The sequence below is a fragment of the Furipterus horrens genome, unplaced genomic scaffold (assembly GCF_987537825.1).
Source record: "Furipterus horrens unplaced genomic scaffold, mFurHor1.1.pri manual_scaffold_7, whole genome shotgun sequence".
Lineage (NCBI taxonomy): Eukaryota > Metazoa > Chordata > Mammalia > Chiroptera > Furipteridae > Furipterus > Furipterus horrens.
In genome coordinates, this window is record NW_028327177.1 from 131,358,745 (window position 1) to 131,385,595 (window position 26,851).

The following is a 26,851-nucleotide window of genomic DNA, read 5'->3' on the forward strand; positions in this document are numbered from 1 at the left end:
AAAAAAAAATCCATTCTCATATCAGAGAGTGGAATGGTGGTTGCCAGGAGCTGGGGTGGGGAAATGGGGAGATGTAGGTCAAAGGGTACAAACTTTCAGTTATAATATGAGTAATTTCTGAAGATCTAATACACAGCATGGTGACTATAGTGAATAATACACTATTGTATACTTTAAATTTGCTGAAGTAGAGAGTAAACATTCTCACCACATACACACAAACACACACACACACAAGTTAGCTGTATGAGATAATAGATGTGTTAATTACCTTGGTTTTGATTATCACTTCACAATGTATAAATATTTTACATCATCGCATCATACACATTAAATATATGCAATGTTGTTAATTATTCCTTAATAAAGTTGGAAAACTATATGCAAACTACATGACAAAAGAACGTGGTAAACTAAATATTATTTAAAATAAGTGTTAAAATGTACTCCTTCCTTGGTCTGAATGATATGACTCAGTTTCTTTCTTCTTCTCAATAGCTGGGGTCCTCCACCTTATGGGAAAGTTGTAATTTGAAGAAATTTTGGAACCTGAAGAATCTGGGAGGAGAAGGAAAAGATGAGCCTGGGAGGAGCAATGAGGTAAAGGCCTGAGCCAATTATTCTTTCTTTGTCCCCCCCCCCCCCCCCACTCTCTCTCCCCATCCCTGTATTGCTCTGTGCTCTGGAAGGGTGATCCGCATGGACTGTCTCAATGGGCTCCTTTGCCCTTGGCTTCCAGGTGTTTATGGACAATGGTAAGCCTTGTCATAAGAGCAACAGAAGAGAGAAGACAGAGTACTGCTTTCTGTTCCCCTCCTTGCCATGGCTCTCATGCTGCCATAGCTGCGTCCTCCGTGACTGCATCTCCCAGTGTGTGGCCCTTCCATAGTCCAGCCCTCACTGAGCTGTCATTGATTAATAAAGGGAAGAGCGTGCAGACAACTGAAATCCACAGATGATTTTCAAACCTTACCTTTAGCAGTAATTTTTACCTCCTCTCTGAACCCATAGACTATTTTTTTTTTTTTGCTTTTTCTTAAGACCAGAGCTGCTAACAAGGAAAATTTTGACTGATTTAAATTTCATTTTCTTTAATTTTCTTAGTGCATGGTGAGGCAGAGGTGCCAATAAGCAGTGGAAAGACAGCAAATATTCATGGTAGGGGTGAAAAGAACGTCTAGAGAGACCAAAGCCCCCACCTAAGTAGAGAAATTACAAAGAGTAAGTCTGTAGTAGAATGTGCTAGGGGTGTAACAGAAGCCCCAAATCACCTTTGTTTAACTGAATATAGGTTTGTTCTCATTCGTGCCATTGCCCAACGCAGGTAGTGAGTTGTGATGCTCTGCTCCATACCGTCATTCAGGAATCCAGGGTTCTTTCATCCCTTGAAGCATCAGGGACCTCCACTAGGTCCTCTGTGTCTGTCTTGGAGACAAAGAAAGAGAGAGCATCGAAGACCATGGGAAGGTCTTATGGGTCAGGCCTGAAGGTAATTTGTGTAACTTTTGCCCACATAGAACTCAATCACATGGCACCATTTTGCTGCAGGGGAGGCTGGGAAATGTAGTCCTGCTGAATTCCCAAGAAGAAAAGAAACAGGGCGGTGAGCAGATAGCATTGTTTCTGCCACCAGGGCCTTCGTCTATGCTGGCTGATTTCTCTCAGGAAGCTCGGGATTCTGAAATGGGGAAAGAACTTCTCTCAGCAGTGCCCGTTTTCCTCCATGGAAAAAACTCATGGCTCTTGCTTCATCTCTTCCTTGAATGAATGCAGTGAATCTCCAGCACCAAGACTGCAGCTTCTCCAGGTCAGGGGAGCTCTTTCTGGTGGCACCTGACTTTACGAAGGAGGGAAGAGGAGAGAAAGAATGTTGAAGTTCTAGCAAGGGTCTGCGTGAGGGTGAGAAAGAAAATCCAGGGGAAGAAAGAAATAGAACGGGGTCTAGGCCTCTCTGATTTGTGTCCTAGCATCTTCTCAGGAGTTATTTGATATCCAGGGCATGTAGAGGGATTTCATAAGACCCTAGGTTTATCATCCCTATAGGAAGACCTCTACCCTCTCGCTGTGTCCTGGGCCAGGGTAACCCTGGTGGATGAGGTGTGTGCTCCCAAGGTCTTAGTGTCAGAGTGGCAGCTGTGAGCTCTAAGGTAGAGGTTGGCTGAAGCTTGGGCAGCCCTCCCTATGTCTTCTTTTCCAAGAGGTGAGGGAGGATCCCCATGCAAACATATTTTTTACAGATTCCCAGGAAGCGGAGGAAGGACAAGGCTAACTCTTACTTGACATTCCTGCTGCTTTCTCCTTTCCTTCCACCCTACTCAGGAATTCAGAAGTACAGGAAATTACTTTGTTAGCCAAATGAGAAATTTAATGAACCCACTGATATCAAAAGACAGACCTGCAATATCTTTATCTGTGTAATTAATTAGCCTACGTCCATGAAGTATTCCGAGCATGAAGTGCCACAGATAGCTTGTGTTATTAATTATTATTATGCATGGGAAACATAACTGGATTTCTTGACCTCCATGCACTTAACAGCCCCCGTTTAATGGTGCATTAATTGTAGCTTTATTTTTTGATCAGCTTCCATTCTCCTTGGTGGTGATATGTTGAGGTACTTATTCATGCCTTTCAAGATTTTTCTTTAGAAAATCTAGTTTTGAGGATGCACGTCCAAATATGAGCGGCCCTGAGGAGCGACTGGAGGTGCCTGAGGAGGGGAGGAGGGTGCCATGGCCCAGGAAGCTGGTTTTTAGAATAGGCATCTGTTAGCATCAGATTGACTTAAAAGGGGGAGAGACTGGAAGCTGGGACGAATCCTGCTTAGGCATGAAGTAATGAAAATTTGAACGAGGGTAGCAATTGGGAATTGAGGAGTGTACAGTGGAGACTAAAATGTAATACTTTGGAAACTGCTGAAGATAATGTCCTAATGGGTCCTCTGGCATGCTCCAGAAAACCTGTTGGTAGCTTCAATACCCTGTGTTTAAAAAGAAAAGGACTTTGGGGAGCTGGAAGTAGCCTTGTAAATAGATGCAAAGCTAATTTGGAAGGAGAGCACCTCAGGAGTCCAATGGGCTTGGGGGGAACCCCCCCCACCCTTGCCCCAGTTGGGGCCAGTGTCAGGGTCTGTGGGCTACAGCAAGTATGCCCAGGGACTACTTAAGCAAAGGGATGTCTAGCAATCAAGTTTGTTTGCTAGTCTGTACTTGGATGCAATGCAATACTTGTTTGTTTTTGTTACCAAGAGTCAGTAAAAGTATGCAATGCACAGTGTTGTGGGAATGATGCTTTGAGGAAGTCCCAGGTGTTCTACTCCCGGGCCAGCAGCGGGCAGAGAAAGGTGGATGTTGAGAGAGTGCAAGGATTTAGGTCGAGGGTGTTCCCAACACGGTTTCGTTTGACCGTGGGAACAAAAAGCCACAGGGAATCTGGTAAAATCTTGAACAGGGCATGGATTTCCCATGATGTGTGAGACGGGATCAAACCAAAACCAAAGTGACCTCCGTGAATCCCTAGATATCAAAAGGGAAGAAGTTCTAGAACTGGAGATACTTTCTAAAATTGAGCATTACAGGAAGAAACTTATGCAAGACGGAAGCCCTCAGCCTTCCTCCAGCTTTGTCCTTTGTATATCCAGTTGTTATTTCTTCTACTTTTCTGGAATAGTCATGCATATCTCAATGGGAAAAACTATCTTTTCAGAGCTCCCTGAAAATACTTTTCTTCTAGAGAAACTCTGTTCTGGATTACTCTGGGCTTCTAATGAAATAAAGTGTAGACAACTATTCTGGGACACTTTGGGCTTTTACTGAGATGAGACCTAGAGAAACCTGTCCCAGACCACTTTGGACTCTTAATGAGGTAAGGCTAACGGAGGATGGACTAAGTTTATTTTCCAAGGTTCCTCAGGGACCAAATGTGGCTCTATCATCCCAGGAATTCTTCACAGACAAGGAATATAAACATATGAATGAAATCTTCCAAATTGGTACCTTCTTCCTCTGACTCTTTTTTCTATTCTTCACGCTGCTTCTTTTTTACTTAGAATGTGTGTATTGGTAGGCATCATCACTGGAGAGGAGGAGGTTGGAAACTATGAGAGTAGCTGTTTATTAATTCTAGACCTGGACAACCTTTGTCACCGAATAGCTGAATAGCTGTGACCCATGGCAAGTCACCCAGTCTTTCCTCCTCTGCCTACCTGTGATATTCTAACTATTCACTGTCCAGTTTTTTTGTTAGATGGCTTGTCTAGCTGCCTCTGTTCACAAAATGCCCAAGCTAACTGGTCATTTTATCTGCAGAATAAATATAAAAAATGTTCCAAGTGTTATTGTCTTCTGCAAATGATGTTGTTTCATGACACTACCTTATTGCTAACTTTAATAACTCTGGGGGTGATAATGCCTTCCCTGCCTGGCCTCTGGTACTCACCTGTAAAATAACTTGAGTGTTGGAGTCACCTGTCTTATGTGAGAGAAATTTCACTCCCTGTGGAAGTTACCACACCCACCCAAGAACTCCAGTCATGTAAAGGGTCCCCAGACAAAACTCACGATATGTCTCTAAGATGTATTTCATTCCCTATGTTTCTTACTATTGTCATTCTAGGATGCAAACGGGTTGAAGACAGGTGCAGTCTTTAATGGAATCTGAGCAGTACCTAACCCCTGTGGATATCTGTTGAATGTTAAATAACAACAGTGATCATGTAATAATGATGCACAGCTCACTTGGGAGAGAATACCAAATAGCTTGGAATTTTCCCGTTACTGACAGCATGGCCCAGGAGCATCCTGAGGTGAATTTAAAAACCTCAGCGATTCAAATCACATATCCCATAGGAAATACATCTTCTAGCTTGGAGTAATTGTTCAGCTTATTGCTGGTTTACTGCGTGATTTGTTAGTCTTTGTTTGAATCTTCCAGTTCTGGAAGAAAGATAGTGTGCTTTAATGATAAATAATCTCAAAAAGAGAGGAAAATAATTCAACCAGCTGCCCTGACCGGTGCCTTTCTCCTCTTTTCTGCAACTGGTATTTTTTCCAACTGCTTCAGCTGTTCTGAAATAAATTGTTACTGTATGAGTTCAATTTAAAGAGGTACTGTAGAAAGCAGGCTGCCGTACGCTATTAAGAAAATAACTCTATTTCAGCTTTGAGTGAAAAAGGAAAAAAAAATTAACTCCATTCAAGATACATATATATATTTTTATTGAATGAGACTCTTTCTCCATGATGTCAATGAAAAGGAACTGTGGCCTTCTCATCCTCCCTGCTTTTCTCAATCCAGCCCCCAGTCTTATTCCACAGGATCCTACAGGAAGCTATGAGAAGTCTTGGCTAAAAGCTTTCTGGTGGGTGTGTTAATAATGGGTTTGTAAGGAGCCGGGGTTGGTGGGTGTGAACATGGCTTTCCCTCCGAGGTCTGCAATGCTATGCAGAACACAAATGTCTTCCCCCGACAAGTGCGTTACACATCACGGGGGCATTACTGGGCTTGAGCATTCATTCCTTTGTGGACTACCAAGTGCCAGATGTTTTGCTAAGTGACAAGGATATAATAAAGAAGACACAACACTGCCCTATAATCACCTCACCTTAGAGATACACCATTATGGGCTTCTTCTTGATGAATGTAATGACAGTGACAGAGGCAGGTTGGAGGGAGATTGTGGAACACAGCCCAGAAGCACCTACTGAGCCTTAATGGAATCACGGAAGCTTTCTGGGAGGGATGACACCTGAGTTTCTTTCAAGGACAACTGATAACTTGCCAGTTAAGAGAAGAGGCCAGAAAGGAGCCTTTCACTATGACAACTCACTCGCTCTTGCCCCTTGAAATTTAGGTGGAATTATTTAGCCCACACTTCCAAACATTGTCCAGATCCAAAAAGGGGACCTTCTTGTGGCCATTTCTGATTCCCTGTGTCCACGACGAATTGTAACGCCCGTCAAGCATCCAAGCTGATGATGGGTTGGGCGCTTTCTAACGTCTTGTTTATCTTAATTTTACCCTCATATTTACAGAGGGGAGGCCGAAGTCACACAGGCGATAGTTCAGAGAGCTTAGTCTGTTTTCCAAAAATCTAAGCTCTTCTCGCTTTAACATAATGCAAACTGAAAAAAAAAAAAAAAAGTTTGTATGGTCTAAGCAGAAAGAATGTTCCTGCCTGACCTCCATGCTTTCTATCGGGAAAAACCTACAGCAGGTGTGTGGTATTTGCCTGAATAGATAAGTACCCTTATTATTTTTATATTTGAACAGCACTATTTCTTGTGCTTGCTTTCTGTTTTTCAGTATTGTCAGGCTTTGGGAAATACATTTTTATAGCACATTTCCGTTTTCTTATGAAAAAACATCTCAACGCTTCTATGTTATTTATCTGTTGACCCCCAAAGAAACTTGAATTCCTGAGCTAGTTGCTAATAGACTTTGTGAAACACTGAGCTTCCTGAGGTCAAGGCAGGAAGGTTGGAACCTGCAGTCTCCTGCTGCTCTGTGGCCATAATGATATAGAAGACTGGACTCTGTAGTGTCAGTATAGGGCTTTCTTTCCTATTATTACAGAAATTCGAAGAAGTACATCAGGAAGTTTTGATCATCATCCCTGGACTGGTCCTTAGGCAAAGACCAGTGACTATGTATGAAAATGTTTTTTCTTCTGACATGTAGGGCTAGATGACCTTTCTATTCTCTACAGTTCAGTGTGGTCATGTGACTGTGCTCCAGCCAATGGACTGTGAGAATCAATGATGGGCACCACATGCAGGTTTATCTCATCAAACCGCCCACGCAAGTTCCTCCAGTCTCCTCACCATTTCCAACTGTCTGGACTAGAGATGACTTTTTAGGGTGATTTTGGAAACTGTGTTAAAATCCATGATCACCTGCCTCCTTGAACGACCACGTGGAATGATCCATTCTCTGCCAAGAACTGTTAATGTGAACATGGAATAAACTTTCATTGTGTCTCTATCATTTAATTGTAGGCTTATTTGTTACAGTATCTGGTGTTTCCCTAAGTGATACAGGCCATCATCCCTGAAGACTTTATTGTCAGAAGCTCAATATCTCTGTCTTAAATCCTGCAGTTTCTACTGTAGAGGACTCAGCAGGGGTAAAGTCGGAGGACTTTGGAAGGTTTACATGGAAGTAAGGCACACAGGTTACGTTCATCAGGCCTGATCTCTGCCTGTGTCTGCTTTGCATGACTTGTCTGGCCCCAGCGGGCTTTGCAAGCATGGCAGGTGGGGGCAATGTTCTGACTGGGGTCTAGCAGCCATCTTTTCCCTGGCTTGATTCATCAACCTAGTTTGTTCCTGCTGCTGGCTTTCTGATGCAATGTCTGCCATCTCTCAGTCCTTATTTCACCCTTCTCCTCTTCCATTGTAGTGGCCTCATGACCTCTGGCTGTTTGAAAAATTTTACTCAGGGCAGAGAAGTTTGGAGCTCCCCACTCTCAGAAGACAGAGCTGCTGAGTGAGAGCTGTGTTTGGGGGACAGAAAAAATATTCCTTCCCCTCACTCATGTTTACCAATGGAAGGCACTGGTGGGGACCTGGCATCAGATTTAAAAAAAATAAACTTAAAATTCAGTGTTGAAAATTTTCATGTATCCTGTCAATGTTTCTAGAGGTCTTCCTAAATCTGAGATTTGGGGACCATTTTTCTGCATAGATTTGGGGGTCTGGGCTCCTTCTATCACTGCTGCTGCATCTGGCCCACATGCAGATAGTTATCCAGAAAACATCCCTTGCTGGGTGAATCTAATTCTCACTTTATTTAAATGTCACAGATCATCACCCCACAGGGAGTGAGCGGAGTGGTCCACGACCCTGTTACTCTAGATAGACATCAGGGTCTGAGACCTGGGTGAAATGCTTGCTTCTCTGTGACCCTACAGTGCCATTTCCTTCTTATTTCTCCAGACAAGAGAGGGCTAAAGCAAGAAGGATGCCTGTGTGGTATGCAGTGGCCCACAGATAGGATCTTCAAGATAATGCCCTTCTTCCTGTCTCTGCAGGCTGGCAATACAGTCGGAATAAGACTGCTCAGCAGCTGAGGATTTTGAAGGTATGTTTGATATTACAAATTACTGCTTTTATACCCATATTGCTGACCTAACATGTCACTGCCCAGACTGAATTGAATTGGACTTTATTTCTCTACACAGAGGCATCTCCTTTTACTCGGATGGGTTTCCCGTTGTGGGTGCTTATAACATAACACGTCACAGTTCTTAAAATATATATCATCAACATATTGTTTATTATTATTTGGAAAGTGATCTGACCGTTTGTCTCCGTTCAAACACAATATTCCTGACACCATCTCAAAGGTACCAAAAACTAGCTATATTCCATAGGAGAGCCATAGCTATGTTAACTTCTTTAAAAAATATTATGTCAAAATAATTCCAATTTTCTAACCCCATTGAAGCTCTCAGGCTGATTATCCCCATTCACACGCTTTCCTGGGGAAACTGCGGTAGCTCCCTTAATAACCGCTCTTTCATTTAGGTCATCTTGAATAGTCTCAATGTCAACAGGGACTAAGTCATATCACTAACAACAAATTCCTGAAGCTGTTAAAATTCAAACAATACTTTAAACCCAACCAGGCGCCAAGCACCTGTGGTACCTAGCACTAAAATGTTTTGGTTGCCCCCTGAACACTTCGTTTTGGAGTCTATTTATTTTAAGTCTCTGAAGAACTGGGGAGAGTAAATATCTCTTATTAGAATATGTAACACAGGGAAAATCAATGCCAGATTGAACTCGATAACAGACCAATATTAAATGGCTCTAATTCTGTCTTAAGAATTTCCAACTGGAAAATTATGTTGCTTTCCTTCTTGAGATTAGGTTGGTTTAGTCATATTTGTAAGAAATCACCATCAGGAAGTCCATTGTTTTTTCCATGTTTTCTGTGGTTGTATGATACCCCTACCCTTACCCCTCACTGTAGCCTGCCCCCTCCCAGGGCTAAGGAAGTTTATATAAGAGATCTTTTTACAAGGTAACTCAGGCCTGAGAAGCAGACAGACGTTGTTTTTAATATCAGCAAATTGTTATAATAGGACAATATTCTTACCCCACAGCATGAACTGATCTGGTTGGGCTTTGGACTCCTCATACTCAAATCAGACCCAAATAGTAATCCCTTCTGTCTTCCTCTAGTTCAGAAGGTATGATGTCTCCCTCTTTTATAGCAGCAGCATCAGTGAGAATAGATAGGGACTCTCTGTCCATGCTGGAGGCTGTGACCAAGAGGAGTGGTACTCCCGTGGGAAGAGAAAGGAGCCTTAAAGTGGAGAGAGAGATGGTGAGGCTCTAGGAGGTACTTTCTGTCTCCTGAGGGGATGGCTACCTCACCTCCTCCATGGGAGTCTGGGAATCAGATCCTTATTAGATAAGATGCTTTTGGCACCAAGAAACTGAAACTTTAACACAACTTATGGAGGAAGAAGGTAAGCTTATTTCACATAGGTGTGTTTGTGGTGTATTTGTTTGTAATGGCTCTAGCTTCCTAGGAGTTTCTGATTTATGGCTTCTTCACTGTATCAGCGTTGTCCTAGGACTGGTGGCTTAGTGGCCTCAGTAGCCTCAGCTCATCTTGACACCACAGCAAGAGGGAAAGGTGGGATAACCTTTTCTTTGGCCTTCTCTTTACATTAAGAAGTTGTTTTTCTGAATCCCCAGGAGACTGACAGTATTTGTCATTGACTAGAGTTGGGGTACACGCCTATTCATAACTGCTCACCAAGAAGGGGATTTAATTATTTGGAGTGATGTGAATATTGGTCATATTAATCAATATGACCCTGAAGCTTCCATACCTGTGATAGTACAAAGTCATTATCTCTTATTGTTTATCTCTTATATATTACCAATTAGATAGATTGATTCGTCGGCAGCCATCCGTCTCGAGAGACGATGGTGAAGCTTCTTAAGAGTCTATCTGCACTCTCCAGTGAAGCTGAAGCCACAGAGCCTCGATGAAGCTACAGAGCCTGGGCAGGGTGATATGGAGGGTCTGCTGTTGCCCATGCAGCAGACCCCCCCACTCTTCGCAGCTGAAGGGTCCAAGGGAAAGACGGAGTCAATACAGCTTGGCTTCAGGTGCGCCACAGGAGTTGCCGGTGTTGACTACGACGTCAAACCGCCTTAGGGACTCCGGCTCCGGATTTTCTGTCGGGGTTTACTCCCTTAGCCTTTCCCCTGAAGAGGTATGCCGCAAGGCAGCGGAGGTTTTTTGGAGTCAGAGTTTTCCTTCTCTGAGATAGATTGATTATGCCATGACATTTAAAACATTTACTAATGTGTAATATAAAAATAGAAAATAACTATAGGCCCTTTTGTTTCTATAACTAAACTATATTTACTATATATAATATAAATTATGTCAATAGACACTGTACTATACATGTATGTTTATTTATATTACGTATACTTATGTACTATAGCATATGTTATATTGCTACAGTATATAAAATATACGTATGTATTTTATGTAACCTCAAAACTTCTTTCAAAGTGCCTTTTGTGTAACACAAATCCTTCATCATATCAATATAATAATTTCCTAGTTGCTTGTTGGTTTTTTGAAATTGTCAGTATGCTCTTTGGTGACACAGCATTGACCAGCTAAAAGGTGCCCTGTCAGAGCCATGGTTTCACAAGTGCATCAGACTCTTCCACCATCTCCTCCATCACAATGATAGCCAGTGGGAGACTGGCCATCTTGCTCCAGTCGGATTGGCTTCCTGCCTTTGCCCCACCTTACACTGAAGTCTCTAAAGATCTCCAGGCCTGGACCCCTTTCCTTTTACCTTCTCTTCCCTGCAGTTAGGTTGATACCTGGGTGCTGGCCCTGGCAGGTGCTGCCTCTGGGGGGAGAGGTCCAAAGGGACAGGCAGAGAAGAGGAGGCGGGAGTGGGGGGTAGCAGGCAAGCGGCCAGGTCCTGGACCTCTGCTTTGCCTGTCTCATGGAGGGAGCTCCAAATGACTGGGGGCCCTGCCCAGGACAGTCACAGGAGCATGGGCACTATTGAGAAGGAGGCAACTGGCTAGGCCACTTTCTGTGAAGTAGAGCAAAGACAGAAGGGGAGAGACATGAAGAAGGGACAATGGACAAAAAAGAAAGATGAACCATGGTTGTTGGCCTGCTGTTTGGATGGGCTCAGGTTGCCCTGGGGAGTGTGGGGTGTGGGAGGGGAGGGGTGGATGGTATGAGGCTCCTCTGCTCAGAGGTCACTTGAGGAGGCCCAGGGGACTCATGGAGACATTCGCTGGGACATCTGGACAGAGTTTCCTCCAAGCCTTGTTCACAGTGTTAGGGATGGTTGCTCCCCACAGGGCTCTGTGTTATCAAGTGAATTGGGCCCTGCTCTGACATGCACTAAGGCTCACTGACCTTGAACATTCCTCAGCTATTACTGGAGCCCAGCAGGGCTAGGTGTTTCTTTCAAGTACATACAAATGGATCCTTCCCAGCTTGGCTGATGGGTCTCCCTCCCTCCCCTGAAGGTTTTTGAACCAAGAAACAAATTCTTAGCTCACTAAAAAAAGTAACAGTGGACTGTAGCTTATCCAGTACCCAAAATAGAAAAGCATCTTGACATGGCAGCAATGTGTGGCTTCTGAGATAAACCACATGCGCTAGAATTTACAGTATTTATTAATCCTGGCTTTTAAGGCAGTTTTACTGTTTACTGTCCTATATGGAGGTATTATATTTGAATAGCTTATAATAGTGTGGTACCCACTGAATATGAGCTGTAGTTACATTTTGTCCCATCCCTAAAACGTGGTTTCAGGAAGGAGGAGCTGAATTATTTTGCTCGACCCTGAGTGAAAACTTAATTCATTATTTTGGAGTTATTTTTTTTTATGGTCGAGGGAGGGGCGAGGCCACTGTCCCCTTCTTCATCTGAGTGGCCTCTCAGCTTTCTCCAGGGTAGAAGGTGGAGTGTTAACTTGACCGCTGCCCAGAAAAACAGATAGCTCCTGAGTGTCCATTCCTTCCCATCCACACTGAGGGGAACACATCATTCATCATCTGTGTTATACTGTTTTGTTTTTAAATGTTAGGACTATATTCTCCCCTGCCAGGAAACTCAAAAATGGATGTTAGATAGAATTGTGAACTGTGAAAGTATATGTTGTAATGTATGGTCAATGTGCTTTGAAGGTGAAAAATGCCCTCCAGTCATACAACGTTATGGTAGCCTGCGTCTGGGCTTTTACCCACTTCCCCCGCAGTTTGCTAGCTGACTTGAATAACCTGCAAAAGAGATCTGAAGAGCGTAGAAGAAATGAAGAAGCACCCTGGAAAAATTCTTCATTTAGTAACTTAAAACTCCAATTGACTTGCTTCCCCTGAGGCTGGAGACAAGAATGGGAGCTTGGAGTTGGTCCAGTTAGCCTCCAAACATTCAGAGAGAGAGAGAGAGGGAGAGAGAGAGACTTGCTGTGGCAGAAAGATCAGTGAGCTGGGAGAGAGAAGAGCTGAATGCTAATCACCCTTTTCTGAGTCCCTTACCTTCTCAGTGACCTGGTTCCTGCTTTGGACACTGCTTCCTCTTGTTGCTAGCTTCTACTTCTTGTTATTCTGCTGTTTTCTTTTCTACTTCTTGTAAGGCTTAGGAATGGAACAGAGAGAAAATGCCTTAGGACTGGGTATTGGTTGACTTTTGTTGTGTAAAAAATGATCCTGGAACTTTGTGGCTTAAATCGAAAGCCATTTTCTTTTGTTGACAATGCTGTGAATCGCCCAGTTCTGGTGGAGGCTAGTTCAGCGGATCATGGTTGGCTCTCATGCATCTGCTGTCAGTCAGCGGGTCTGCTGGGTGACAAAAAATGGCCTCTGTCGCATGTCTAGTGATTGGCAGGTTGGCATCCAGGTTCTGGATGCCTTTCAGCTGGGGGGCTTCCTTCGGCGCAACGGTGCTCCTCCACCTGACTTTTCATTCTCCAGCAGGCTAGCTTAGACTGAATTACATGATGTTCTCAGGGTTCCGAGTTCCCTAGGTGGGTAAACCAGATGCTCAAGCATTTGTCAAGCCTCTGATTACATCACATTTGCTAATGTTCAGTTGGCCAAAGCAAATGACCCGAACAGCCAAGAGTCAAAGAGAGAAGAAATAGCCCTGGCTGGTGTGGCACAGTGGATTGAGTGCCGGCCTGCAAACCAAGGGATTGGCAGTCTGATTCCTAGTCAGGGCACATGCTTGGGGTGCAGGTCAGGTCCCCAGTTTGGGGACACATGAAAGGCAACCACACATTGATGTTTCTTTCCCTCTTTTTCTCCCTCCCTTCCCCTCTCTCTAAAAAAAAAAAAAATTAATAAAATCTTTAAAAGAGAGAGAGAGAGAAGAGAGAGAGAGAGAGAGAGAGAGAGAGAGAGAGAGAGAGAGAGAGAGAGAGAGAGAGAGAGAGAGAGAGAAGAAATAGATTTCATTTCTTGATGGGAGGGAAGAAATTTATGGCCATTTTTGCATAGGATGCATTTTGAGACACCTGAAATAAAATGATAATATCATGACAATTTGGAGTGTTTACTGTGTACTGAACAGCACACTAATCACTAAATTTAGATGTTCTCAGCCCTGGCTGCTGTGGCTCAGTGGATTGAGCGTCAGCCTGCGAGCCAAATGTCGCTGGGTCGATTCCCTGCCAGGGCACATGACTAGGTTGCACGTCAGGTCCCCAGGTGGGGGCATGAGTGAGAGGCAACCACACAGTGATGTTTCTCGCCCTCTCTTTCTCCTTTCCCCTCTCTCTAAAAAAAATAAAATAGGTAAACAAACAAATAAATAAATGAATAAAATTTACATGGTCTCATGACACTTGACCTCAGTCCTACTTCTCTGGTGCTTCTGTTAAAAATAAAATAAAATAAGTAAAGCATCTGTTTAAGAACGCTGCTCTGCTTTACACAGCAGAAGTGGTGCAGAAATATTTCTCATAAATAAAAGTTTTGTGGCTTAAATTATATTTTCAGCATGATAGGGTAATTGAGTATTTAAAAGAACCCTATGTGAATTCTTTTTGAAAATAAAGAATCCTTTTGTAACACCTCAAATTGCCCCCTGTCTTAGCTGCTTGGCAGGGCAAAGCAAAGGGATTTCAAAATACAGATGATATAGAAATGGCTCTGATATGGGACTGCCCCATGAACAAATCTTACTGCCTGTGTAATCTTGGGCAAGTTACTTAATTTCTCTAAGCCCTAGTTGTTTATTATTATTATTATCGTTATTATTAGATAAGATTAATAGATACTTACCTCCATTGAGAATTTTGGGGAGGTTTCCATAAAAGGCAGGAAATATGTAAAAGGCAGGATATTTTATAGACATTCAATAAATGAGTACAATGTAGTCTTCTCCATTACCACGTGTTAGATTTTATGTAACTGCCTGTCCTGTCACTTCCCACCACGGACAAGAACCTTTTGAAATCCTTGTTTTCCAGTCTGGGAATTAGCTTGCTGTGACTCCCTTTGTTATTCTTCTAAAGTCTTGTGATAGAGCTTTACAGCCATTTTCTTTCCTTGATCAAATTCAAGAGGGTGGGGGAGGAAATGAATTCATAGCTCTGTATACATTACTGGGTAAAAAGTCTGTACTAAACCAATTTAAAATAAATTAGCTGAAAATTAGGCAGGTGTTGCCTAACACAGTCTGCAAAGTTATCTTTTAACCCAATCAGCAGAGAACAGGAAAAACAATTAACAAGTTGGGCAGCCATCCCAGGGCATCTGAGGGCTACTGCCACCCACGGGGTAGTTGTCAGAGAGTTTGCTGTTGACTTTGGGCCACCAGGTGGACCTGCCATGTCAGCACAAAACGGTGACTTGGGGTGACCAATCTCCCAGTGCGATGAGAGCACTGGAAGGAATTTATAACTGGTGAATTACAAAAGCAGCTCTAATTAGCCCCAAGAGGCAATTGCATAAGAACTACAGAGAACATTGCAGACTCTTTATTTGCTTCCTTCTCAGGATTTTATATGAGCCTGGTAATGAATGTTCTTTAACAATAGGAGCTGGGAGACCTTAGCTCTAATAGCACTCCTGAGGATACCGCCTCCTTTATTTGCAATCCGGCAAAGATCAGTTGGATACTATTGTTAAACCTTGAAATGAACCCCCAATTTGCATTGTGGCTTAAATCAGAAGGGATGATCAGAGGGGAAGAATTTTTCCTTAACCCCTACCCCCATGCAGTAATAAATGGCAAATAATCTAGCACTAAATGAGTTTCCTGGACCCAATTTTAATGCATGTGTGTGTGTGCATGTAGGGGTCAGGGAGGGTAGTGGCGTTCCTCCACACAAACAAGCAATTCTCAGATGGGCGTCCTACAATGCAACTCTATTTTAACTCGTTTCTGACACTATCTATCCAAAGATAGCGTCAGACTTCACAGGTGAATGGTTCAGTTTACAAGACTGCTGCCTCTCCCTGCCTTCGGATGCCCGTTGCAAGCCCAGGTTGTTACCTGTGCTTCTGACCCACTGACCATAGATCAGAGATTCTAAATATCCCCTCCTTGGGTTTGATTAATTTGCTAGAGTGGCTCACAGGACTCAGAAAAACAGTTTACTTACTAGATCACTGGTTTATTATAAAAGGCTGGCACTCAGGACCAACCAGATGGAAGACACATAAGGCAAGGTTCCATGCCCTCTTCTGAGGGACTACACTCCCCAGTTCCCTTAGTCTGCTTATCTTTAGTCTTGGTGAAAGCATACTCTGTATAGTAATTCTCTAGCTGAATTTTGGAGAGTGGCTTAGAAAATTCCTCCCCTCTTCCCTCCCTGCCTTTAACAAATACAAAGAAAGCCTAATAAGGAGCAGCCACTGTTCTAGGTGCTGGATGTGCGGCAGGAAGCCCAGTAAGTTTATGTGCCAGATCACTCCTGGGTCTTCCCTGAACCCATGGCCCTCCAGTGTTGCTGGTTATGGCTAGAAACTCAGACAGGGAGCTGTAGGGATCTTTGCGGGTAACCATGGAGAGTCAGCCAAATCCCATGCTTGTATATCCTGAATCACGTGATATTCCAGGACCAGGCAAGTACACGGAGGAATTCAGCTCTGTTTTCCTCAAGTCTTACAATGGGGTTATGATGGGTTGAAATATAGGCAGTTCAAAAAAGATAGGAAAATATCATCTTTCTCATGGGAATTTTTTAGTCCATCCCTGGTATAGGCTGATACAGAGCACTAACAGCAGACCTCATCCAAGAGATGGTCCAGCTTCGACTGACTTTTTGCTGGTAGAGCCACTTGAGAGCTTATTAAGGTATTGATTCCTGGGCCCCATCCAGGGACATCTGAGTCATTGTATCCAGAGAAAAGGCTACATTTCTGCCTTTTTAATAAGAACTGTTCTGATGCCCTTCTTGGCTAAAACCGCAGACAGGCCCATGTGCCTATATTGAATCCCGAGAGCGTCCAACCCCCACTCTGCCAAGAACATCTCACTTTCTTTTGTGGAACTACTCTGTTCATCCTGTGGAGTGGAAAAGGGTGCAGTAATTGGCCATGTGGCCTTAGCTGTTCAAATCAGATGCTGTCTTTCCCAGAGTAAAGCAACAAGAGATAAAATTGGTGGGAGGCCGTGGATTCTGCCCAGGTACACTGCCCTGCTGGTATGACTTCTGCTACCGAAGTCCTCAGAGCTTCACTGTTCCCAGCTTTTGTCCAGGTTCAGTCCTTCGGCCATTTCTTGTGTTCTGTGAACCATCACAAACTCTTCCGATAGATTCTTCAGCCCAAGTCAGCCAGAATTGTTCTGTTGGTAAAACCAAAGAATCATGGAAGGACGTGAAACTTGGCATGTGTTTGATGTTCCGGTTTTTGGTCGATGTTGTGTCTGGGAAGGAAAGGAAGGTCTTTCTTCTACAAAGTCCATGAAAGGGAGTCTACTCTGGCCCCTGTCTCTACCCCAGAGGGTTGGATGGGTTTCTTCCCTCTTCTAGAGTTAAGGCAACCCTGCTGTGGATATTTTTCTATGTATCTGTTTCTCCTTTTAGGCTCTGAAGACAAGAACTGTGTCTTACTCCTGTGTGTCATTCTGGGAACTAAGAGGGATTTAGACTATAAAGAGCTACCCGTATGGCTGTGAAATGGGATTATAAAGCGTGGGGCAACTGTAAGGTTACAGTTGGATCCACTTTTGAATATAATAATTAATAAATAAATAATAAGATAAGAATAAATTATGTGTTTCACTTATTCTGAACCTAAGCAGTGAGGCTGGGGTTGGACCTTGTTTGGACCTGACCTTCACCATGAGCCCCACCTGGCTGGTTGGGGCCTATTTCTACCTTTGACCTGTTCTGTGCTTCCTAAGAAAAAGAAATATGTTTCAGGTAACGCCAACTGGGTCATTATGCTTAGTTTTCAAAGTCCAGAGGTCTCTCATTTGCTTAAAAGAATTGTATATTTCTTGGATTAAATTCTCATATTAGGGCTGCATTTTATCTTCTGAGTCTATTCTGTGATAATGGCATGATAGACAAAAGAAACATATCTCTCTCTAAACTCTCCAGGACCTCATGAAATAAAAGTTTCCAATTAGCATTTTTTTCCTGGCAGCCCAGCTTGGTCATTAAAGAGCTTCATTGGCTTTGGAAAGTTTTAGAATTTAAAACTGAGTGCTGACCCGAGGGGCAAGACCTGATGAGTACAGGCAAGAAAGGAAAGCAGGAGAAGCAGAGGGAGCCAATGAAAGGGGCGGAGAGGCCACTGTGTCTGCTGCAGCGAGGCAGGACAAAAATAGCCTACCGAGATCATTTGCTCTCCTGCAAGCGGAGTCTGTGGTGAGTTCCATAGAGGCAAGGTGGTCTGCATGTCAGAAAATTCCAGGGGGCTCATCTTTGTTCCTGCTCTGTGAAATGCCATGGGATAAATGAAGGAATCTTGCTTTGTAACTTCTTCCGCTGTACACTCACTTTGTGCCCCAGATGTGCTCTGAATATTGCTTCTAAGGCAGCGATGTAGGATATCAGAGGTCAGTTTCGTCCTGTGGATGTAGGGCTGTGGCCGGCTGGATGTCAGGAGGTAATAGGATTGTGTCCTCTGTCTACCTGCCTAGTTTATGTCACACCTCACTGTAGTTCACCCCTCTGCTTCAGCTTCCTGCTGCTCCGTATTACAGCGCATTCTTTTACATACACGCCTTCTCATGTATTGTGTTTTTTTTTTTTTTTTTATGCCTGGAACATCCTTCCCCCTTGACTTAGGTAGGATTTCCTAAAAGCAAAAAAGAAGATGGATTCATTGATTTTTTTTAAAGGAAGTGGTCTCAGAAGGCGGGAAAGAAGCAGGATAGGGTAGGGGAAGGAGCTAAGCAAGAATGTGAGCTCCACTGATCTTACAGAGAGCTCTTGGTATGAATTCCACCCTAGAGATTGTCCCAATATCAGGCAAGGCCCATGGACCTCCATATTAGTCATTGGAGAGGGCTATGCCCATAGGTGGGCTGCATAACTTTCCAGGTGAGGTGCCTGCCACTGGAGAGGAGCAGTTGTCCTGAGAAGAGGACAGGTGTGAACCCAGCAGTCAACATGGCAGCTGAGCAATGTAGGAGCACTGTCCTGGTAAGAGATCTTGGTGGAGTGTCAGTAACATCTTGGCCACCCCCTCCCCCATGTTTTACCTTTTTTAGGTGTATTCACTGGGTTTCCAAGACTTGGTTCTAGGCACATGTTCTTTGACTATTTCATGTTAGGTGTCCCCTTGTCTGTGTTCAGTAGCCTGCTAGACTTACTCTATCTCATATCACTGTATATTAATGCTCACCTCAGTAGGTATAACATAATAATGTTCCACAAAATTGCGTTGAGTGGATGAATGGAATCCTGGATCTTCCATTAGTTTTCTGTGTAATTAAAGTTACATACTTCACTTGTGTGAGCCTAAATTCTCCCTTGTATAAATAGGCAATAATACCTGTCCAAGGGTCTCTTAGCATTGCTGCGAAGGTCGAGCCAACCAGCACTGCCTTAGCCATGAGGCATCGTATGAAGACCAGATCTTTCCTTGACTCACTCACCCGTAGTGCAAAAGTCTGTGTGATAATACCCATAAGAAGGTGGCATGCCGCCTAGATGAAAGTGTCCCTTCTGCCTGGTCCCTCGGTTGGCACCGTGGACAGTTCCAGCCGTGCTTTTTCATATTGTGCTGAAATCTATCAGTAATGTCTCCCTTGAGTCTTAATTTCTCTTCCTGGAGCCACTCAGAATAAGTCTGCTCTGCCGGTCACATGACAGGTTTCACAGTTTCAGAGAGCACTGCTGTCTCAGTTGCAGCCAAGCCTTTGAAGTTTGAGTCTTGCTGGTCTGCTTGCTCCTTCGGTTGTCATCAGCTCCATCTGTAGCCCAGATGAGGGGGAGAGAGTTGGAGGCTTCATTTTTGTTAAGTTCCCAGGAGAGCTGTTTTCACGAAGGTCTTCTGAGGACATACAAAGAATCTTGGCTGTTTTTCTAATTCTGTCAGCTCAAAAGAGGACATTTCTGCCCACAGGGATCCCATATTCCCCTGTTCTTCCTCCACAATGTCTTGATGATAAACGGCATCATGTTCATAAGTAATTTTTGGCTTTTCTGAATAAAGTATGATTACATTAGGGTTATGAGGAAACATCAGTGCACCCAGGGCTAGAATACCTGGGCCCTACTTCTGGCGGCCATTAATTAACGGTATGACCTTGGAAAAACTTCTCTCTTTGTTCTGGAGGTGATGACTGCAGCTCTTAACAGCTGACAGGAGTAAAGACAGACAGAAATGAACAGAACAAACAACTACCAAAGGGCCTGAATGAACAAGATACGGTGATGTTTTTGATGGAGGTGGTGAAGAAGACAGAATGTTCCGAAATGGCCCTTAGAGACTGTGGGAACTCTAGCATGTTGCATAGAGAGGACAGACTTGCAAAGAAAATATAGGAGCAGCCAGGGAGGTGGGGAGGAAAACCAGGGGATCGTGGAAACTAGATAACCCAGCTGATTACAGATGAAGGGAGTAGCCATCACTACTGCTGGCATTTCAAGGAAGATGAAGACTGAAAATTATCCTTGGTCTTTAGGAAAGAGATGCTCACAGAGGCTTTTTCTGTCTTTCTTTCTTTCTTTTTTTTTTTCTTTTTTCTTTTTCGAGGCTATAATGGGGGTGGAAGAAAGAGTGAGTGAATTAAGGAGTAAGTGGGAGGGGAGCATATGGAGACTGTAAGGATAGAAACTTTCTGGGAAACGTTGGGTGTGAGGAGGAGGAGAGAGGGCGGTAGCTTCAGGGAATGTGGAGTGGAAGGAAGATATGTTTAAGGTGGGGGAGACTTGAGTCTTTTTCCGTGTTTTGGGGGAGAGGTGATTGAGAGGAAAGTGTTGAGTGTATGGAAGAGACATGGACTAATTGGTACCCGGAAAAGGACAGGGAAGATAGGAGGAATGTTCAAAAATAAGAAACTGACCTTGGTAAGAAGGACATTCCCTTGAATGGAAGCTCAAGAGTATGTGTGTCAGTTACTGTGGAAACCACATTAATTCACCAGGCTGGCTGCTGTCTCCCCTTCTCTCACCCTGCCCACAATATCTGCCAGGCACCTTTTATCTAGACCTCAGCTCTCAGCAGCCTGAACAATGTGTGTGTCAGATGGAGGCATCTCCTTACTGATAGAGATGGAACTCCTCATTGCCTCTGTTCACACAATGCCTGACCGGAGGAGTTACACACGCCCAGGGATCCTTGTACACTTGCCTGTTTCAAGTGTTCATTCTCACCTGACTTCCTAAATTCACATCCTGCTGACCCACAGTTGACTCTCCCTCCCTCCTCTCTGACCACCCAGACAAGTTCAGGGTATATTATCGTCTCATTTTCCTTGGTCTGGTTTGGGATCCTCTGTGTCTGGGTCCAGAATGAGTCAGCATTCTTCAATGTTCTTGTCCCCATCCACATTTTAAAAAAATAAATAAATGAAGCTACTGTTCCCATTTGCCCAGTTTTTGGAGTAGCCTAAGGAGCTTCACTTGTGTGTGCTAAGTGGCTTGAGTGTCATTTAATCTAACTTCAAGATGCATGACTAAATTCTATGTTAGTAAAATGCCGACCATATTTAAAAAATACAAGTGTCACATTTTTAAAAGCCAAGACTCAATTATAAGAAACATTAATTAAGAGTTTTAATATACTCATATGTATTTGTAAATAACTAGATTCCTTCCTTCCTCCCTCCCTTCCCCTCCTTCCTTCCTTCCTCCCTCCTTCCTTCCCTCCCTTCTTTCCTTCCTCCCTCCTTCCTTCCCTCCCTTCTTTCCTTCCTTCTTTCCTTCCTTCATTCTTTCCTTCCTCCCTCCCTTCCCTCCTCCCCCCTCCCCTCTCCTTCCTCCTTTCCCCTCCCTCCCTCCCTCCCTTCCTTCCTTCCTTAGAGGAAGGGAGAGGGGAAGGGAGGGAGAGAAAGAAACATTGATGTAAGAAACATCAATCAGTTGCCTCCCATATGAGCCTGGACCAGGGATCAGACCCACAACCTAGGTATGTGTTCTAACTGGGAATCAAACCCACAGCTCTTTGGTTACGGGACGATGCTCCAACTAACTGAGCCACACCAGCCAGGGCATAACTAACTTTCTAAAGGCTTTAAGGCAGGGATAGAGACTTTTTTAAAGCACCAAGAAACCCTAAACTCATTCAACCCCAGGATAATGAAATGCACATTGACTGGTGCAATAAGAAAAATAACATTATCACTGGATCAATGTCTGTTGCTGGCTTTATAAATAAAGGACTTGGCTTCCCATTGATGTTTAATTTTTGTAAAGGCCTCTGGAAATTTAAGTAGAAGTAGGAAAACGTTATCTTGAGATAACGTTAAATTTCTCCTAACATAAGCTCTTAAACCTTGGACATGTGCAGGTTTCAGTCTGGGACAAATTCAGGAGAACAAATATCTTTGGGAAAGACTGTGGAAGATTTATTTTAAATTGGCTGGCTTTTGTGCTATAGCTCTAGGGCACAATAGAGTAGAAGGTGATTTGAACAAAGGGACAGAGAAATCATGGAAGCCAATTTTTCCTGTGGCTGGTTTTGGAGTACCCATCTGCAAAATGGAGAGACTCTTTCTCCTCTTTCCACGTCCCACAGCTAACGCTGCAGCGTATGCCGATTTGTAAATACCAGGGACAAGTGTGGAGGCTTGGAAGAGTCCACCTGTCACTCTGTAGGACATTATATATCCTAGCATTTTGTTACTTCTTGCTGTATCTCAACTGCTCTGACATTCACTCAAATCCCTGGGGCTGTATAATTGCACCTGGTTTAAATAACAAATGAACTCCTGCTAGCTCTACCCTATGAAAAATCATGAGAGTACTTTGAAGTCATGGAATCATAGATATTCAAGCTGAAAGAGAGCTTCCTCAAGGGATCTTCTAATCTAGAATTCTTCAGCCTTCAAGCAGGTAAGGCACAAATGCCCTCATTCCTCAGAAGAAATTCCGAAGACCCCACTAATTAGAATAGAGGGCAGGTAAATGATGTCTAAGTCTTCTGCTCTTAGAGCAGTGTTTCTGAGACAAGCTTGCAAGGATTATCTGGGGCTTATTAAAGCCCAGATGGCTGGACCCCACTCCTCGCATTTCCACTTCTGTAAATCTGAGGGCAAGGCCCTGGAATTGGCCTTTCTAACAAATGCCTAGGTCATGCTGATGCCATTGATCTTGGTCAAGAGACCATACTGGACTTGAGTTCTCTTTTGATTTCATGCCCTGGAAGCTGGGCTGTCTTAAGGTAATAGGAGAGTCTTTCTGCAATCTATGCGAGTCAATGGAGGCAGAAAATACCCACATTCCCAAAGGAAGACCCCAGGCCCTGCTTCCAGCCGCTCCCAGAACCAAGTGGAGGACTTGGAAAGACACTCGGATTTCTCAGTAATCCCAGCCTCTGACATCAAATCTTTTACCTTGAGAGCACTATTACCTTCCTGGGAATCTGGAACAGAAAGGCAAATTTGTGAAGGCCTTTCTGACTTCTGAAGAGCTGGGTTTGCACTCACTTTGGTGAACACTCAGTGCTCTGCAGACCTGACAGTGATGGATGATGCTGGATTCCACTTAAATTCCATCAAAACCTGCAGGGTGGAGACCTCAGTCACTGAGCCCAGGGCCCTTGGGCCCTTCCTGTCAAGGCATCTGCAGGACGGGATGCCATCTGGAAAGTTGAAAGCTGACAGACAGCAAGGAGGAGAGGGGGAAGGAAAGAGGCATCCAGGTGGGCGTGGCAGCTTCAGTAATTAGCAGCCGAGGCAGTGGGTGGGGGGAAGGGCATCCCGGAAGAGGAGAGAAGGGTGGAAACCAGTGGAAGGATTTTCTTCAGTCCTAAGAATTTTAGACCCTTACTTGACTTTCCTTCTTCCCTGACAGGAGAAATCTCATGAAAAAATTCACTTGCTTCCGACGCAGTCCCAACCCCACCTGAAACAAAGAGTGAGAACAATTAGGTTCTTTGTAGGTTGTATGTTCTAAATATTCTTGCTTGCATCATGTCCTATATAAAAGTTAAAAACAAAAACTCTGGGTTTTTCAAGTCATTGTCCTGCATCTCTCTGTTGATTTCTAGTCTGCAGCCTTTGTAGTAACCAACTATAGACATGATCCCTGGAAGTATAGCCTTTGCGTCCTTCCCAAGCATCCCCCACCACCCCTTGTTTTAATTGCTTCCACCTTTTTCCTTTTGCAGTCTTGCTGCCTCCCTCTTCTTTGTTTCTCTTTGAGAAATTCAGACTTCTGCTCCTCCACCCACCTTTCTTTCCAGTCTTTGGCTTTTGAGAGCAGACCGTGTAGGCGGTTATGAAACACAAGGTCCAGTTTCCAGAGCCTTCTCATGCAATTTGCATTTCAGGCAAAATGAGCCCGACTTCACTTCTGTTTTGCTTAATGTCAATGTTACTGAAATGTAACCTGCACACAGAAAAGTGCACATACCATGTATTTTCAGCTTGACTGATTTTCACAGTGATCACGTGGACTGACCAGCACCCAGATCAAGAGACAGAACATGACCAGCACCCCAAAAGCCCCTAGTGTCCCTTTTCAGTAACTTTCTGCCCTCGGGAATGCCCACTATCCTGACTTCTAACACCACAGATTAATTTTGACTGTTTAATAACTTTATATGAATGGAATTATTCAATATATACTATTTTATGTCCAGCTATTTTTCTCAAAATTATGTTTGTGAAATTCATTTACATTGTTACATATTCTTGTAGTTTGTTCATTTTCATTGAGCACTCTCTCCCCCTACCCATTCTGTTTAAGGAACGTATCACACTTTATTCATTTTATTATTGATAGGCATTTGTTTTCTTCCAGTTTGAGACTATTATGAATTCTGCTGTTATTAGCACTCTTATAGGCTTTTCAATGAACACACATCCTCTTCCTGTTGGGTTTATTTGTATGAGTGGAATTTCTGTTTATTGGATTGGCATTTAGTCAAACTTAGTAGATACCACTAAACATTTTTAAAGTTGCTTTACCAGTTTATACTCCCAACAGAAAAATTTGTGAATTCTAGTGGCTCCACAGCCTTGCCAACATTTGATATTTTTGATTGTAGTCATTCTGGTGGGTGAATGGTGATAGAAGATCATGAATTTAGTTTGCATTTCTTCAATAACCAATTAAGTTGGGCATCTCTTATATGCTTACTGGCCAATTTAAATACCCTTTTAAGTGAAGTCCTGATCAGTATTCTGTCCATTGAAAAATTAGATGATCTGCTTTTTCTTATAGCTTAGTAGGAGTTCTAACAGATATAAGTTCGTTGCTGGATACTCTTGAAATTGTCTTCTTCCAGCCAGTAGATTGCCTTCCCACTTTCTGCATTAAACCTACTTTACAACAGGCAAACTCAAACTTTAAACTTTAGCTCAAATGTCACTTACTTGGTGACTTTTTCCTTATCCCCTTTCTCCCAGAATTATTGCTCATCCCTGGTCCTTCCACAGCATCTGTCCAACACTCAGTCATGGCAATCGTCCTGTTAGTTATAACAATTCATTTTCTTACCTCTTCCCTTCCATCCCATGAGCACTTTGGCCACAGAGTACTTCTAAATGGAAACGGTGGCTGCCATTTTTATGGCTGTTCTGGGTGTTTTGTCTGTTTTGTCTCAACTTTCTACTGTGTGTATGTCGTCGTCGTCGGCAGCCGTCCGTCTCGAGAGACGATGACGTAGCTTCTTGAGAGTCTATCTGCACCGCCGATAGACTGTGTATGTATTCGTCGGCAGCCGTCCGTCTCGAGAGACGATGGTGTAGCTTCTTAAGAGTCTATCTGCACCACCGAGAATGGCTGTGCAGTCCGACTCGGGAGTGACACGGTATCTGTCTCCTCCCGTGTTGAATCGACATCTTGCATGAAGCTACAGAGCCTGGGCAGGGTGATATGGAGGGTCTGCTGTTGCCCATGCAGCAGACCCCCCCTCTCTTCGCAGCTGAAGGATCCAAGGGAAAGACGGAGTCAATACAGCTTGGCTTCAGGTGCGCCGCAGGAGTTGCCGGTGTTGACTACAACGTCAAACCGCCTTAGGGACTCCGGCTCCGGATTTTCTGTCGGGGTTTACTCCCTTAGCCTTTCCCCTGAAGAGGTATGCCGCAAGGCAGCGGAGGTTTTTTGGAGTCAGAGTTTTCCTTCTCTGTGTGTATGTATTACTTTCATAATAATAACAAAGGTATGGCTGACTTTGATAAAAGAAATGTATATTCTACTGTACCCTGGTCCCTGCCTCGTCACCAACACTCTGGGTTGGATATCTATCTTTTGTAGATGAACTTTCAATTCAACATGTTAAGAGATGTGCTCCTTATTTTGTCTTTCCAGCCCAGCCCGGGATTTTTTGGGTAAGCAGTACTATTGCCCAGGAGCCTGAGATGGCAGAGAGGCATGCTCACTTGTAAACTGTCTTTCACTCCCTTCTCCTACACCCAGACCACGCTTTTCTGCTCTATCATTTTTGTTTCTTTTGTTTCCTTGGAAAATGATGACAGCTTCTAAATGGTTCCTTTGCCGACCCTTGTCAAAGAAAAAAAAGTACTTGGTGGAGGTAAGGAACCTCTTATTCTGGACTATTGCAGTAGAGGTCAAATTCTTGCCGTAAGGTGGAAAGACTGAACTCAACGCCATTGAAACAAAAGACAAAAAGAGTTTTTAATCCCTAGGGTAAATTTGTGTTAAGCACACTGGAGGGTGTTAGGGGGGAGGTTGGTCCATGGGATTAGGCCATCTGTGTTTGCTAATTGGTGTTTACTAAAAAGTGTGCTCCTGCTCCCCCACAGAGGCTGGGAGATAACTGTAATCATCTCTTTATTGTCACATGTCTCTGGAGTGACTCCCATGTCCTTGAGAAAGACATTCTTGGGTTGTAAATGGCTAGGAGAAGATTTACATCTCAAAGGACAAAGAACAAATTTACAATGGTACATTTTCTAAAGTAAATGCTTGAAGGAGAGGGAGGGCAAGTTGAGGGGAACGTTCAAGCTGCCTTGATCACCCTCACTCCACTTCAAATGTCAGGATTCAAACTTGGTTTTAACATTCTATCTCTCTGTACTGTAAGAAACAAGGTCATAGTGACTCCCAAACCAGTAAAAAGTCATTAGTAACAAAGGGCAAATGTAATTAGAGGGTCTTAAGGGCAAATGTAATTAGAGGATCTCTGAGAAGGAAGTTGACCGCATTAGCATATCTACAAATCACAATAGGGGCATTTAAATGAACGCGTTAGATTGTAACTCCGGAGTATCCAGTCATGGAGAAACAGGGAAGAAGGAGAG